This window comes from Nicotiana sylvestris, chromosome 9, assembly GCF_000393655.2.
Source record: "Nicotiana sylvestris chromosome 9, ASM39365v2, whole genome shotgun sequence".
Classification (NCBI taxonomy): domain Eukaryota; kingdom Viridiplantae; phylum Streptophyta; class Magnoliopsida; order Solanales; family Solanaceae; genus Nicotiana; species Nicotiana sylvestris.
In genome coordinates, this window is record NC_091065.1 from 162,125,257 (window position 1) to 162,142,281 (window position 17,025).

Here is a 17,025-nt window from a genome sequence, read left to right on the forward strand (position 1 = left end):
AAAAGACCAAAAAACCGACATAAACCGAATCGATAAAAAACCGACTTAATTGGTTTGGTTTGGTTCAAATATTTGAAAGATCGACTTACTTGGTTTGATTTCTTTTTAGGGAAAAATCGATCCAAACCGAATCATGAACACCCCTAGTACAGAGATAGTTTTTAGAAACTCAGATGTGGTCATATTAGTGAAGTTCGGTGTGCTGATGTAACAAAGTATCAACTACTCTGCTCGTAATTTCTTAATATCAACTCAATGTTGTTTTATGTTTAAGAAAATCTTACCTCATCAATAAAAAAACGTTTCAACTACTCTGCTTATAATATCGTTTTAGTATAGGGTATACATGTCAAAATTGAATCTTGGCCAGTGAAAAAACGAAGAAACTGACAGAAGGTAAGAGAAGTTTGGCTGGGGTTAAATTTATGTGTTCAGAGAAGTTTGAAAAACTGAGTGCAATATTGAGATTGGAGTTATAATACTAATATAAAAAAATAGAAAGTATTAGTAATATGTTGATTTACCAATAAGAGGAAACTACATATAGAAGCCAGTCAATGCAATGAAGAATTAGTTTGAAGCAGAGAATAGACTATATTGGCCAAGATGAAAGACTTAAAAGACTTTAACTAAAGTGAGGTCATTTTTTGGAGGAAACCACAATTGAATTGTTCTGAGAATATTTATTATTAGTCTATCAAAGAGAATGAAATATGTAGGAAAATAGATTAGTGATAATGAGTTAGAAAACAAACTAAAAATTTATAGTAATAAATTGAGAAATTTAAGACAATTATATCTCTCTATGATAACTTTGGTATTGTGAATTTGGGATATCGTATTCTTATAACAATTTCATAGTTCTGCTGAATTTCTCTTTCGTTGAATGAAGCAAGCTACAATGCAAGAAAACAACAATCATATTACATAACTATAATAACATTTAGTCCATAGTCAATATGTAGAATAATATAAGGAAATTAAATATTTAATTTTAGTTGCTTTGTTCTTTTTCTTTGGTTAATTTGTTTGTTCGGATAAAGATGATGGGTGAAGAATGCTTAATTAGAAATGTTGTTTGGAAAAAATTTAATGTAGCAGAGAAAGAACAAAGCAATGTTATTTTATTCTTCAATTTGCCATAGGTCGTTCCTTCTTCATTGCTCTGAGTGTTGAGCGGGTTGATATGAATAGGGAGTATAGCAAATGTCTTGTAGTACTGTTGATTTGTCCTTTCTGCAGTGTTTTTTCTGCTGATTGAATATGAACTTCTGCAACATATAAACACTATTACATTGTGCTTATTTCTGCTTTTTGTGTTAGCCATATTTTCTTCTCTTGCTCTAATTGTCGACATGCTTGTATTTCTGTTGTTTCATGTAATTACTTCTATTTGATTAAAAATTTGTGCTTCTTAGATTTTTTGGTGTGCTCTTGATATGGAAATAGTTACAGTTTACTTTGCACAAAGTGACTGTTCAGCTCCTGATTTGCATCTTTATTTTGGTAAAGTTAAATTGATTTGAATAGAAACTGTAACAACTATGTTTTAATATGGTTGTAGACTTGCAGTGTTAATTGTTTCCTGATGATGGATTTTATAATGTTTAACAATTATAGAACTTTTGTACCAATAGATATTTGGGAGCAACAAATTTTAATGTTGATGGACTCTGGACAAACAAACAAACGTCCCTATGAAAAGAAATGTCTTGATAGGAATGTTAAACAACGTGAACAATATAAAGTTAGTTAAGATGGACAATGAAAAGAGTGCACTAGCACTACATGAAGTGCTCACAAGTCAAGTGTTACAACATAGTCACTTTGAGGGAATGACTTCTACCATCTCTACTGATATAACATCATCAGGACATTTACAATATACTCCTAATATAATGGACTCCTACTATACTTCCAAAACAAGTTAGTATATTAATTCTATATCGTACTATATACAACATGAGTAACTGTTTCACTATTACCGCAAATATAATTTCTTTGTCTGCATGAATATCTATCTAAGTTCAATACTGTAAACATCTACTGCGCTTATGCTTACTATGTAGAGAGTAAAGTTACATTGCTTCCATCATTTCCTGCTTTCGACAAACGAAATCCTCTTTGCACTTATGACAAAGGCAAGTTGCTGAAAATTGGCATAAGTTTATACTAATATACAAGACATATTAATGTTAATTAAAAATTACTTGTGTGGTAGGTTCAACAACGGTTGTACTTAATGAACAAAATGACACAACTGAGATAGTGATAACTAAAGGTTTGTATTTGTGTCTTCTTTGAATAATATCATTTTGTGCTTACTGTTTCACTCCTTACAACCTCTAGAACATGTAGGTCGTATTCGAAATAACAAAACTACTATGAATATTGAGCTACGGTCAGACTACGTACCATTAAAAAAGACTCAAAACTGTAAATTCTGCTCTGCAAAAAGATTTGAATATGAATCTCCTGGATTTTGTTGTGGCACTAGTACAGTTAAGATAATTTCACATCAGATGTCTGCTAAGCTTCATAATCTATACTTCAATAATAATGAAAAATCCCAACACTTTCGAACATACATCAGAACATATAATAATTCGCTTGCATTTACATCACTTGTTGTAAATTATGATACAGACTTAGCGCGAAGGAATCGTGGTATCTATACTTTCAGAGTTCAAGGACGAATGTATCATCTAATAGATAATTTGTATCCTGGAGGGAAAAAACCAAAAAATATACAGTTGTACTTTTATGACAACAACAATGAGTTAGCAAGTAGAATGTCATACTCTAACAAAGTCAATGACTCTATAGTGAGTGAACTGATGGACATGTTGAAAGTTAACCCATACTCCTTTTTTATCCGATCTTTGATAGATATTCCTGAGCTACCGAACTTCCATATTGGACTCAAATGTGATCCTGGTTTAGATCAGCGAGTATATAATTTGCCAACTTCATCAGAAATTGCTGCAATATGGGTTTAGGACAATGACAATAATATAACTCATGCCCCATATATTCAAATTTATACTCATAGCAACATAACACAAATAGTGAACTATTATTACGGATGTTATGATGCCTTACAATATCCTTTGTTGTTTTCATATGGACAAAATGGCTGGCATTGTGGTATTAAGAAAATTCCTAAAGCAAAAAATATTCGTGAAAGTTATACTCATGAATGTGAACAGTTATCAAGCATACGAAATCTTTGCTCTCTCGATTCATATCTTCAAATTGAAGCTCAAGCTTTAGAAAAAGGAAAGAAAAAAAAAGATATAGTTTCTGCTTGTGAATATTATTGTTATAAATTTCAAATGAGAAATGATGATGAAGACGAGTTACTACACACTAGTAGACTATTTCAGCAATATTCAGTTGACGAATACATAAAAATTGAAACCTAAAGATTGGATTTTGCTTCGTTCAATCAAGATTTATTTAGAATGGATATATTGCAAGGACTTCTAGATATTTTAAGACTTGGAGAACGAGATTCTTCTAACATTGGCAAGCAAAAATTCCTTTCAGCTTCTTTTATAGGTGGACCTAGAGATATGCGACAATGATATATGGATGCTATTGCATTAGTACAACATTTTGGAAAACCAGATTTGTTTATAACTATGACTTGTAATTCGACTTGGCCGGAAATAAAAGAACAGATGTGAACAACTGATGAGGCACAAAATAGACCTGATTTAATTAGTCGAGTATTCAGGGCTAAAGTTGAAGAACTGAAAACTGATATAAGCCAGAGAAATATCTTTGGAAAAGTTGCTGCTTATATGTATACTGTTGAATTCCAAAAACGAGGTTTACCACATGCTTATTTCCTTATAATATTAGCTAATGAATATAAGTTATTGACATCAGAGGCTTACGGTGGAATTATTAGTGCTGAACTACCAGATGCTAATTTGGATAAAAAATTACGTTCGCTTATTCTTAAACATATGATGCACAGTCCATGCGGTAATCTGAATCCAACAAATTCCTGTATGAAAAAAATGGTCTTTGCAAGTTTAATTATCCAAAAAAAAAAATTGCTGAACATACATCAAAAGGAAGTGATTCTTATCCCATTTATAAAAGACGAAACACAGGAAAGGTTGTGAAAGAACGGGAGCAATATTTAGATAACTCTTGGGTTGTTCCATAAAATCCTTTTTTACTTGGTAAATTCAACTGTCATATGAATGTTGAAGTTTGCTCTGATATAAAGGTTGTTAAATATTTTTACAAATATATTTATAAAGGACATGACAAAATTGCATTTTATGTACATGATAATGAATCACACAAAGAAATAGATGAAATAAAAGAGTATCAATCTGCTAATGGGTATCACCACCTAAAGCTACATGGAGTTTATTTGGTTTCTCTATTAGTGAGATGTATCCAAGCGTTTATCACCTTTAGCTACATCTTAAAGGGCAACAATTTGTTTCTTTTAAAGGCAGTACAGATATAAACACAATCATTAATAATCCTATGATTAATAAAACAATCCTGACAGAATTTTTCCAGATGTACAGAATTAACAAAGATGCCATAAAGCTTAACTTATTATACAAAGAATTTCGTGAACATTTTGTATGGTCAACTACAGACAAAACATGGACACGGCTACAACAACGTTGTGCCGTTGGCCGTATCGTAACGTGTCACTCAACTGAAGGAGAATGATATTATCTGAGACTACTATTGCTAAATGTGAGGGGACCAAATCATATAAAGATCTTCGAACTATAAATGGGGAACATTATAATACTTTTAGAGAATCCGCAGAAAAATGGGGACTATTACACTGTGATAACAGTTTAATTGATTGCATGTTAGAGGCAGCAGGTTACCAAATGCCATATAGTTTAAGACGTTTATTTACATTATTAGTGTATTGTAATCCAGCCAATCCAAAAGAAATATGGAAACAATTTGAAGAATCAATATCTGAAGATTTCAGAGTGTTACATAATGTTGGAACGAAAGATATTCAATATCAAGTTTTAAATCATATTAATGATATTTTACACTCTATGGGTCATAATGTAAATGAATAAGAGCTTATCCCAGAAACAGTTCAAGCATCTATATTGGAAAAAGGAGCAAAGGAGGTATTCTTTGAAAGAACCATCACAGTTAGTGAAGAGGATATACTGTTACACAAAAATTGAACGCAAAACAATTGCAAGCATACAATGTGATTATTGACCGAATATTTTCCAAGAAACCAGGAGTTTTTTTATTAATGGTCCAGGAGGAACTGAAAAAACTTTCTTATATCGTGCCTTATTAGCGACCGTACGTAGTAAAGGATATATAGCTCTAGCAATTGCTACTTCTGGCGTTGCTCAATTCTTCCAGGTGGGCGAACTGCACATTCACATTTTAAAATATCTATAGACATTGATAAAAATTTCAGCTGTAATATCAACAAACAAAGCTCAACTGCAGGTCTGATTCGTGATGCAAAATTAATTGTATGGGATGAAGTGTCTATGGCTAAAAAAAGAATGTTTGATGTATTTGACTTGCTCTTAAAAAATCTTATGGATACAAATATGCTATTTGGGGGAAAAGTCATCGTTTTTGGAGGTGACTTTAGACAAACTCTTCTAGTTGTTCGAAACGGGAAAAAAGAAGATTTTATTAATGAAAGTTTACTATATTCTACCATTTGAGACGAACTTGAAAAATTGCAACTATCTGAGAATATGAGGGCAAAAACAGATCCTGCTTTTTGTGATTACTTGATGAGAATTGAAAATGGGCAAGAAAGGGTAAACTCTAATAACAAAATTTAACTTCTAGATTCTTTAGTTATTCTTTTTACAACTGAAAAATAATATCTAGATCACTTATTCGTTATGACATTCTCAAATGCACAAGCATGCTCCTCTAATTCTTGTTCGGCAGATTCTCACGTTATCCTAACAACAAGAATGATTTTGTGAATGAAATCAATGATATTCTAATAGCAAAATTTCCAGAAAAACCAACTACATTTGTTGCTATTGACGAAACAGTTGAACCTAATGATCAAAGTTAATTTGAAGACCTATTACACACTTTAAATCCTGTTGGTTTACCTCCTTATAAATTAACTTTGAAGGAGAACTGTCCCATTATATTATTGCGTAACTTGAATCCGTATGAAGATTTATGCAATGGTACACGATTGATATGCTGCAATATTAAGACACATGTTATTAGTGCTAAGATCGCGACAGGTGATTTTAAAAATAATCACGTATTTATCCCAAGAATACCATTATTATCGTCGCAAGATGAAAGATTACCAGTTCAATTTAAAAGAACATAGTTCCTAGTAAGATTATGCTACGTTATGACTATAAATAAGGCGCAAGGTCAGACTCTAGATTTCGTTGGAATATATTTGCGAGAACCTGTTTTTTCCCACGGTCAACTTTATGTCGCCTTATCGAGAGCAAAGAGTTCAAATTGCGTCAAAGTGTTGGTCCAGCCGTCCACACTAGCCAACCGTGATAACCATTCTACATATAATATTGTTTACGACGAAATTATCCAAAGAGCGTCCTTATAAGTCTTCTTGTTATCCTAAAATAGAATAATTTTTCTGTTTTATTCTGTCTTCTACTCACGTACACTTTGTTTTACTTTTTAAATGCTTATCGATACTCATATCTACTTTTTCCCCCGGTTAGGCGATGAGGTTGTCACTGGACCTTTTGCTTACCTCAACCTGCAAAACAAGGTCAGTAATAGTTCACCATCATAGTTTAATATTAATTCTTATAAGATCTTATTTGATCAAATATAATTGATCATCTACTTATTTCCCCAGTTGCTTATATCTTGTTATTTCAACATTTTCTTAAAGTTACTTGGAATCCTGTATCACGCTTGGTCATTTACTTATTCAGTTCAAACTTAATTTTTGAAAGTCAAAAGATATTATCGTCGTGTCTGAAATCAATCCAACATATTTACTAATCAACTACAGAATTATTTAAGTTTGCATCAATGTTTTCTATTTTGGTTACTTGTGGTGGACATAATTATAAAAACAGAAAGACGTGAATGCTCATTTGCAACTGAGGTAAAAGTTATGCAACTAAGGTTAAGTTTATAAACCATGTAAGATTACTGCTTAATGAATTCAAAATAGTATCTGATTTGGATTTTGGAGTTAAATCTGACAACTATACTTTTCTTTCGTTTGCTTGATAATGTTTTTAAATATTTTCATGCTTATAATTGACCCATTAGCTGGTCAAGCTTTTAGACAAGCTTTTCTATTATATTTTTTTCGAAAACCACTTTAGCCGTGGAATGGGGTTTCCTGTAGAGACATGTGCATTATTAGTATCCGATGTGGAAAACGGTTTTTGTTTCCAGCAGTTGTTAATTATCCCTAAATATTTTGTTAGTGAAATCTGGCTTGTGCAATATCCTTTGGAACTTAGTTATTCTGTTTGATAATAGCGGTCTTCACATTTCATTTGATAGATTGGAAATAAGGGAATTATAGTTGTTGCTGAGAACTGTAAGAAAATTTACAGATCTTAGCCTTTGGTTTTGTGATAAGTATGTGACTTTTTCTTTTTCAAATAATGTTGCCTTAATTTTAGTTTGTGTCTCAACCAAGTGTTCTACTGATAAGATTGGGGACAACCTCTCCATTGCTTGCATTACTTTCTTCTTCAATTGTCATATAAATCCATCCTTGAATGCTCTTTGAAATAAGCATTTATCCTTTTGGACATGATTATGTTTGTATTGCTGCCTTTGCTGCTGCAAGTGGTTGCTTGTTTCAATGAAGTTTGTCTAGGCACAATTTTCATCTTCTTTTAACACCTTCCTAGCTGAGTCCCTTGGAAATGTTCCACATTGCGACGTTCGACAAATAATTATATTTATTTAGTCCTTGCCTTCACAACTTCTCTTTCGTTAATATTCACCAGTTATATTCTTTTACTGCAGATAGTTTAAACTTTTTTGTTGATCAAGTGCTCACTACTTAGCTACCTGCTTACTGATATTTTCGCTCAAATAAGTCATTAATCTCTATTTGATTACCAACGTAGGGAATAAAGCACTTGTGGCTATTACTGAAGGTTGCTCTCTGCATCATTTCAATGTAAGTGGCTCCCACCAAATTGGGGATGCTGAAATAATAGCCATAGCAACAGAATGCCCTGAACTTAGTTACTTGGATGTGAGTATTCTCCAAGTATGTCCACTTATACTTGTTCCATAGAGTGGAATAAATAATGGATATAATGCAAAGACTGTGCGTGTATGTTTAACATGTTTACGTACATTTGTCAACTACATAAATTGATTAACGTTTCTAAATTACATGATACTTCGGTATATTCATACTGCAATCTGTTGGGGTAGACACTATAACCTTGGTTGCAGCTCACTATGGAGATGAAAATTCTTGAGATTTAAATTACCTAGAACTTCATGTTGTTGGTCATTTGAGATTTTATTGTATATGCAAACTGGGACTTTGTCGGGATAAAAGGAATCAGTTGGGGATAGGCATAACCATTTGTATGGAGATTCTTGTCACTTATTTTCCTCTTGATATTCTTAAATTTATCATCTCTCATTAGGCTTGCCTTCACAACTACCAAGCATTAGAGAAGTTGACAGCCATGCGGTGCAGTTGCCAGAAATGTGTTATATTTTGACAAAACTTCTGATAAAATTTTTATTGTAACAAGGATCATATTACAAGGATACGCGTGTGTCACGCCCTTACCGGCCAAAACCACTACGATATCAAACTATAAATAAGTAATTTGAGTGATAATCAACATCTTTTTCCTGCTGAAATTCCGTCTCCACTTCACCTCGACAAACGATGATCGCCATATAGGGTCAAATCTTGTGTTGTCTTGTGTTGACGGACAAGCGTTAGAATAAGAAAATATTACTGCAGTACCAATAGTTGTTTATATAGTTAAAATTATTGTATTTATTGGTTCATATATAGTTTCTGTTATGTAATATTATATGTTTGTACTTTGCTTAAGATATCGAATAAAGTGGGACCAGAACTTTTTGGTTCTTAATTACATGATCTGAATAATTTAGGAGTAGAAATTTTTCCTTGTTAATTACATTATAACCTTTTATCATTACATGTCTTGTTATTTTATTTTCTTATTCTATTCAAGGTATGGGGTATATGTCCGGCTTGTTCCCTTCATATGTGTAGGATAAAATGGTCAAGACAACCATGGTTGTGGTATGCTTTTTCAAGCTAAGGGTGTGCTGCTGGCAAAGCCCACTTTTGTCTTATGGGTGTTTCTGGCATTCATGTAGATTAACTGTGACAAGAGCACATTCTCAAACAATTCTTCCATGTTTCGGCGGTAGCTGTTCTGGCTTGGGATCATCTTGAAAAGATGTTCTATTTCCCGCAGCTCTAGAATTGGATTTGCCAGAAATTGAACCACTACGTGCAAATCTTTTGCGATCGTTCTTATATTTATTATTATAACCATCTTTTTTATTTCTTCCATTATATTTTGAAGCTCTTGAACTAAAAGAGATTAAAGAGAAAAATACAAAATAGGATCTTTAAGTGCAGAATGTCACGACCCGGATTTCTCACCCTCGAAAGCCGTAATGGCGCCTATTAGTGAAAGCTAGGCAAGCCAAATTATTCTAATTACTTAACCTTTTCCAGTTTTAAACCATTATCAGTGATAAGTAGATATCATGCAAATAGCGAAAATAATTAAGCGGAAGACAAAATCTGATAATTTATCTTAATACAAAACTGCGGAAGTCTAAATACAACTCTACCTAGAATTTGGTGTCACAGCTTCACAGACGGTCTAAGAGTACTACATACAAAGTCTGAAAGATAAAATATACACTGTTTCTGAAATGAGTAAAGGAAACAGGATAAAGAAAAAGATAGGAGGTGACGCCAAGGCCCGCGGACGTCTGCAGGACTACCTCGTGTCGCCTGTGTGGGCTGAAGACAACACCCTCACTGTGGTCCAAGCACTCCGGTATCAGTATCTACACACAGTGCAGAGTGTAGTATCAGCACAACCGACCCCATGTGCTGGTAAGTGCCTAGCCTAACCTCGGCGAAGTAATGACGAGGCTAGGACCAGACTACCAAATAAACTTGTGCAATATAGTGTACAAAAATAATAGAAAGCAGATAACAATAATGGAAATAATGATCAACCAGTGATATAAATAGCAGGTAACAAGAACACCATAAATGTTTCTCAACAAATAATAGATACAAGTGCAAGCAATTTATCAAGTCCTTCAAATATAAATCTTTCGCCTATAAATTCTTCAAGTAATAATCTCTAAGATAATATGCTTTTCAATGAATATATTTCGAATATATTTCCTTTAAATAAATATTTTTCAAATAAGCATCTTTCGAATATAATTCTTTCGAGTAAAGGTCATTTTGTGACGCCTCATTCACTTAACATAAAGTAGAGTACAACTTTCAACCCAATTAGGAAATCAACAAAAAAAGATGAAGTTATTTTTAGAAATCATTTGATAAAGAAGATACCCTTTTCAATTAAGGTACAATATCGAATGAATCATTACCTTTAATACGAGAAATCAATAAATCAAACATAGTAGAAATTCCTTTTTAGGTAAAGTACAACCTCAAACGGTTTAAGGAAAATTTAGTTGAGAAATCAATTGAGTTAAAGATGTAACAATTGTTGAAATTTGGAGTATTGAACATAAAAAAATGGGTAAAAACAGAATATCAAGAGAATTATAAAGGAATCAAAATCCAACCACTAACAAGAATAAGGAAAACAAAGGCAGATTTCACTTTCTTTTCACATCTTGTTGCAGGCGTGCAACCCGATCCCATTTCCTGTATCTCGTGGCAGGCGTGCCACCCGCTCCCATTTCATGTAGCTCGTGGTAGGCGTACCACCCGCTCCCATTTCATTATATGTTAAGGTAGGCGTACCACCCGCTCCCATTTCATTATATCTTATGGTAGGCATACCACTCGCTCCAATTTCATTATATCTTGTGGTAGGCATACCACCCGCTCCCATTTCATTATATCTTGTAGTAGGCATACCACCCGCTCCCAGTTACAAGCCAACAATAATCACAAGGAATCCCAGCAAGGGAACAAGAGCAATATAACAACTTTCCGGCAAGGGAACAATGATATTTCAACAACATCCCGGTAAGGGAACAATACTATCAAAACAAACATCCCGGCAAGGGAACAATAATATCAAATAAACATCCCCGCAAGGGAACAATACTATCAAAATAAACACCCCGGCAAGAGAACAATAATATCAAACAAACATCCAGGCAAGAGAACAATGGTGATAATAACATATGAAGCGCAATAAACCACAACGGAGTCGTAACAATTATAATACAAGACTCACGGGCATGCTTGACACCAACGTATAGATACTCGTCCCCATGCCTATACGTCGTACTCCACAATTAACATGTAGCAAATAAGACACAACTCCTAATCCCTCAAGCTAAGGTTAGACCAAATACTTACCTCGCTTTGCAACCAATTCAAAATTCCAACAAGCCTTTGCCTCGCGAATTCGTGCCCGAAATTCTCAAATCTAGTCATAAACAATTCGATTCAATCAATAAAAATTATAGGAATTAATTCCGTATGAAATTCTACATTTTCCATTAAAAATCTGAAATTGCACTAAAATTTCGCCCGTGGGCCCACGTCTCGGAACCCGACAAAAATATGGAATATGAAACCTCATCCAACCACGAGTCCAACCATACCAATTTTACAAAAATCTGACATCAACTCGACCCTCAAATTTTCAAATTAAACCAAGAGGGTTTTCAAAATTTTCCCAACTAAAATCACCAATTAAATGCCAAAACTAGTAATAGATTCGGGTAATCTAACCAAAATTAAGTTAAGAACACTTACCCCATTGTTTTCTCTGAAAATCTCCCGAAAATCCCCTCTCCCCGAGCTCCAATTTGGTAAAAATGGAAAATGGGACGAAGTCCCATTTTCAGAGCTTAACATTCTGTCCAGCACTGTTCATGGGCACTGTTCACTTGTAATGTTCACGCCTACAGTTCACGGGTACTGTTAACGGGCACTGTTCATGGGTACTGTTCCCATGCTGTAAAAAATCAGCAGCTGTCCAAAGAGAAAATTCAGCAGCCTTTTTATATCCGTTAACCTTCCGAAATGCACCCGAGGCCCTCGGGACTTCAACAAAATATACCAACAAGTCCTAAAACATGATACGGACTTAGTCGAAACGTCAAATCGCATCAAATAATGCTAAAATCGTGAATCACACCCCAATTCAAGCCTAATGAAACTAAAAACGTCCAACTTCTATATTCGATGCAAAAACCTATCAAATCAAGTTCGATTGACTTCAAATTTTGCACACAAGTCATAAATGACATAACAAAGCTATGAAAATTTTCAGAAATGGATTCCGACCCCGATATCAAAAAGTCAAATCTCCGGTCAAACTTGAGAAATCTTTAACCTTAGATTTCTAGATTCGGTTAAATGGCGATAATTTGATCTAGGGACCTCTAAATTCGATTTCGGGCATATGACCAAGTCCCAAATCACGATACGGAACTACCGGAATGGTCAAAACTTTTATCCGGGTTCGTTTGCATAAAATATTGACCGAAGTCAACTCAATTGAGTTTTAAAGCTCTAATTCACAATTTAATCCATTTTTCATATATGAACCTTCCGAAAAATTATACGGACTGCGCACGCAAGTCGAGGATTTATTGATAGTGCTTTTCAAGGTTTTAAAATACTGAGATAATTATTTAAATTAAATATGACATTTTGGGTCATCACATAGAAATAGTACAACTGAAGAATAAGAAGGCAGTGTGGTTGTATCCAAGGATGATGAGTGTTCATCCTTCTGAAAGATGGAGTCATTCTTCTTGTTACTCTAATGACTGTATTTTCCTACTGCAAAGTGGATGTTATGGACTGAAAAACTCAGAGTTAGTTTGGCCGTGCTTTCATTCCTTCATGTTACTGTAAAGTTTTGTTTTCATATATTATATACATCTCTTTTGTTTTTCTTGTCCTAATGTTGATAATTCAGCTCAACTAAATTGGTGTATACATGCATGGTCCTTTCTTGTTTCTTCTTCCAGGAAAAAAAAACAAGAAAACGAAAGAATGCAATTAAAGGAAAAACAAAATAAAGGAAAATTCAATTTTCTGTTTTACGTTTTGTCTCCTTCAATTTGTACTTACTGCAGTTACAACCATAGATGTCACATTAATCTCTACCAAATGAACAACTTGCTAGGAGTATGGTTTTTTGAAAAAAAATTCCTTTTCTATATGTAATTTGTTTAAAGTTTTCACATCATATATTTGTTGGCGTAAAGAATTTTTACAGTAACATATTTTTAAATCAAGAGTACATAAATTAAACACTTGGGAATTTATATAACTTTCTCTTGTTTTCACTTACACACTTAATCATAGATCATAGTTGAACACATTTATATAGCATATACAAATCCTCAATAGAAATGAAGAACTTCCAAAGTGAGCAGAGTTTAAATGTCAGGTTTCAAAACACTATCAATTTAACAAGCTATTTTGTGGAAATTGGGCCCGGGCACAACCCGGACTTCTCCAACTAGTATGAAAATATGTATTAGTAAATAATAACCATGGTTAAGTGAGAAGAGTCTATTTATATATATGCATATCATACATTTATTGATTTGATGTAGACACGTGTTACAGGTAAATTTTTACCAAAAAACATATCATACTTTTGCTGGAGATGAGTACATGAATGCTGATATTTCCCAGGATAACAAACCCATCTTGTTAAAACTATTTTGGTTGTAGTATATGGCATTATGTTAAGTTTTAACAAACACATAGTTAAATTTAATCAATTTAGTTAACAAACTCAATGCCGCAATTTAAGGGCCAAGTCAATGCAACACCTTTAATGGATACATTAAAACTTTGTTCTAATGAAATCCATTGTTTGCTTAATTAATTGCTTATCATGAAGTGTATAATAACTCTCTCAACTCAGCCACATAGTGAAGCCAAAGCATACAACTTTTGGAAGCATTCAACGTACATGACTATGTCTAATCTAACCATCAAAAGTTATATCGGAATGAATAAAATCCCTTCACTTTTAGTTAAATGTCTTGGATTTGAGCTTTGAATACGAAAAAAGATCCTAGTAAGAAGTATTTTTTTCCTTTAATAAATTTTAGGTGGCACAAATTCTGATTAATTGGGATCCTAATGCGTTTAACAAATCACAAGATAAGAAATAGAATTAAAAAAAAAAAAAGAGACTATGTCTACTGTACAGTTCCAAATCGAAAATGACAAGATCCTTTTACTTACAAAATCGATCCTTTTACTTACAAAATCACAATAGAATGTGCAGTATGGTCTTGCAAAGGCTGCTGCCGGCCGGCTATACTTTCCACAGGACCATCGACAGATTTTTGCCGAGTTGCCAACCTTTGAATAAGATATTTTTAGTTTTTGCCTTTGAATGAGCAACTAGGACAACCTTAAAGGGGTCGTTAGGTAGGAGAATCAGAAAAAAACAAATGTAATTATAGTTAATATTATTCTATAAGCAATACAGACATTTAAAAAATTAAATCTTTCTATCTGATCGAGTATATCGATTGAAATATTATCTTCTACTTATATTATTTTTTTTTAATACTTTTAATTCAAAAATAAGTCTAAACTGTCAATATCAGAGTGATTATTATGTTTTACAAAACTTTGGAGGTTAAGACAATATATTTTCAGACTTCCATCACCTAATGATCTTACTTTTTAATAGGGGTATACATGGACCGAGTTGGTTCGGTTTTTATCAAAATCAAACCAAATCAACTATATCGGTTTGGATTGGTTCGGTTTTGTCGAATTTTTCGGGTTTTCGGATTTTTTTGTTGCATGAATATTATTTCAATCTTACTTTGTTAAAATTATAGATAAAGCTTTGATAAGTGAATATATGTTTAGTAAATATGGAAAAAAATTGACAAACATATGATCTATTATAATATTCTAATGGGAGATTTTTTTTAGTAACACATGATAGTTATTTTCTTAGCCGTCTAACAATAATATTTTGTTAATTTACGCTTTCAAGGTTAATACATGAGAGGATCCCAAATATTTCTACATTTTCTAAAGAAAATTCACTATAAAGTCTTGAAAATATAAATAAAATCTATATATTTATATGTCGGTTTGGTTCAGGTTTTATTACTCAATACCAAACCAAGTCAAACCAAACCTAGTCGGATTTTTTAATCGGTTTAGTTTGATTTTTCGGTTTGGTGCGGTTTTCCGGTTCGGTTTGAACACCCCTACTTTTTAACCATAATATAGAAAATTAAAAATATTTTTCATACACTTCGAATTGTTCAAATCTACTTTGATTATTTTTCCTTTTTATTAAAAAATTATACGTTTAACTTTAAAATATAACTTTTATAAATAATAATTCATAAACTTACTACTAGTAAAAATTGGAGCCCCCAAAATTTAGGAGCTTAAAGCCTTTGCTTTACTTGCCTTACCCAAGAGTCGGCAGTCCTAAGCCTCAATTCTAAATAAGTTGAAATCGGTTCACTCATGTGATGACCGATAGGTCATCTAGAGTTTTAAACCTTAAGTCTGTGTTTCGAAACCTCAAATACCTCATTTTAGCCTTCCTCGATTTGCATGCGCAGTCCGTATCATTTTCTGACAGGCTTTTATGTTAAAAATTGATAAAATATGAAATTTTACTCTAAAAATCTACTTGAGTTGACTTCGATCAATGTTTTGAGCAAACAGATTCGGATTCATGTTTTTGACAGTCCCGGTGGGTACATATCGTGATTTAGGACCTGGGCGTATGCCCGAAATCGAATTCGGAGGTCCCTAACTCGAGTTATTGCTTTTTGTCGAAAATTGAAAGTGTAAAGGTTTAATGACTTTAAAGATTTGATTAATGTTTGACTTTATTGATACCGGGTTTGTATCTTGGTTTCGGAACTCGGTATAGGTCCATTACTATATTTATGACTTGTTTACTAAATTTGGCAAGGAACGGAGTTGATTTGACGTGATTCGGGCGTCCGGTTGTTAAAATAGAAGTTCTAAAGTTTTCTTGAAAATTTTATTTGATTTGATGTCTGATTCGTAGTTGTAGGCGTTCTTTTGGTATTTTGATCGCGAGCGAGTTCGTATGAAGTTTTTGGACTTATGTGCATATTTGATTTGGAGCCCCTATGGCTTGGATGAGTTTCGGATAGACTTTGGATGCTTTAAACTTAGAAAAAACCTGGTTTTTGGACTCCTGTTGGTTTCTGGTGTTTTCTTCTTCGCGATCGTGAGGGTACTCTCGCAATCACAAAGAATAAATTGAGCTAGGGAGGATATTTTTCTACGCGAATGCGAGCTCTTGGTCGCGAACACGGAGCATTGGGGGGTCTGCTGTTCGTGAACGCGACCAGTCAATCGCGAACGCATAGTATTATAGAGGTGGGGGCTGGAAAATGGACTTACTCTATGCGAACACGTGACCAGGATCGTGAACGCGAAGGCTAAGGGGCTAAGCCTACGCGAACGCGTAGACTAACTCGCAATCGCGTAAGCCATTTGGGCGGTGCCCTTCACGAACGCATCAGGTTTCAAGCGAACGCAGTGAACACCTGACGCCAGTGATTAAAACAGTCCCAAAAACGGAATTTTGTTCATTCTTTCAAATTTTCAAACCTAGAAAACCTTAGAGGTCTTCCCCAAATTATTGACAAGTGATTCTAACCTACTTTCTTTCAGTTACCCATTACATTTCATAAGATTTTCACCTAAATTGGGAATTTGGGTAGAATTAGAGATTTTTGTAAAATTAGAATTTAGACCTCAAACTGATGTCGAATTCCGAAACTATTTACATAACTGGGTGCGGGGGACGGGGGCGAATGGAT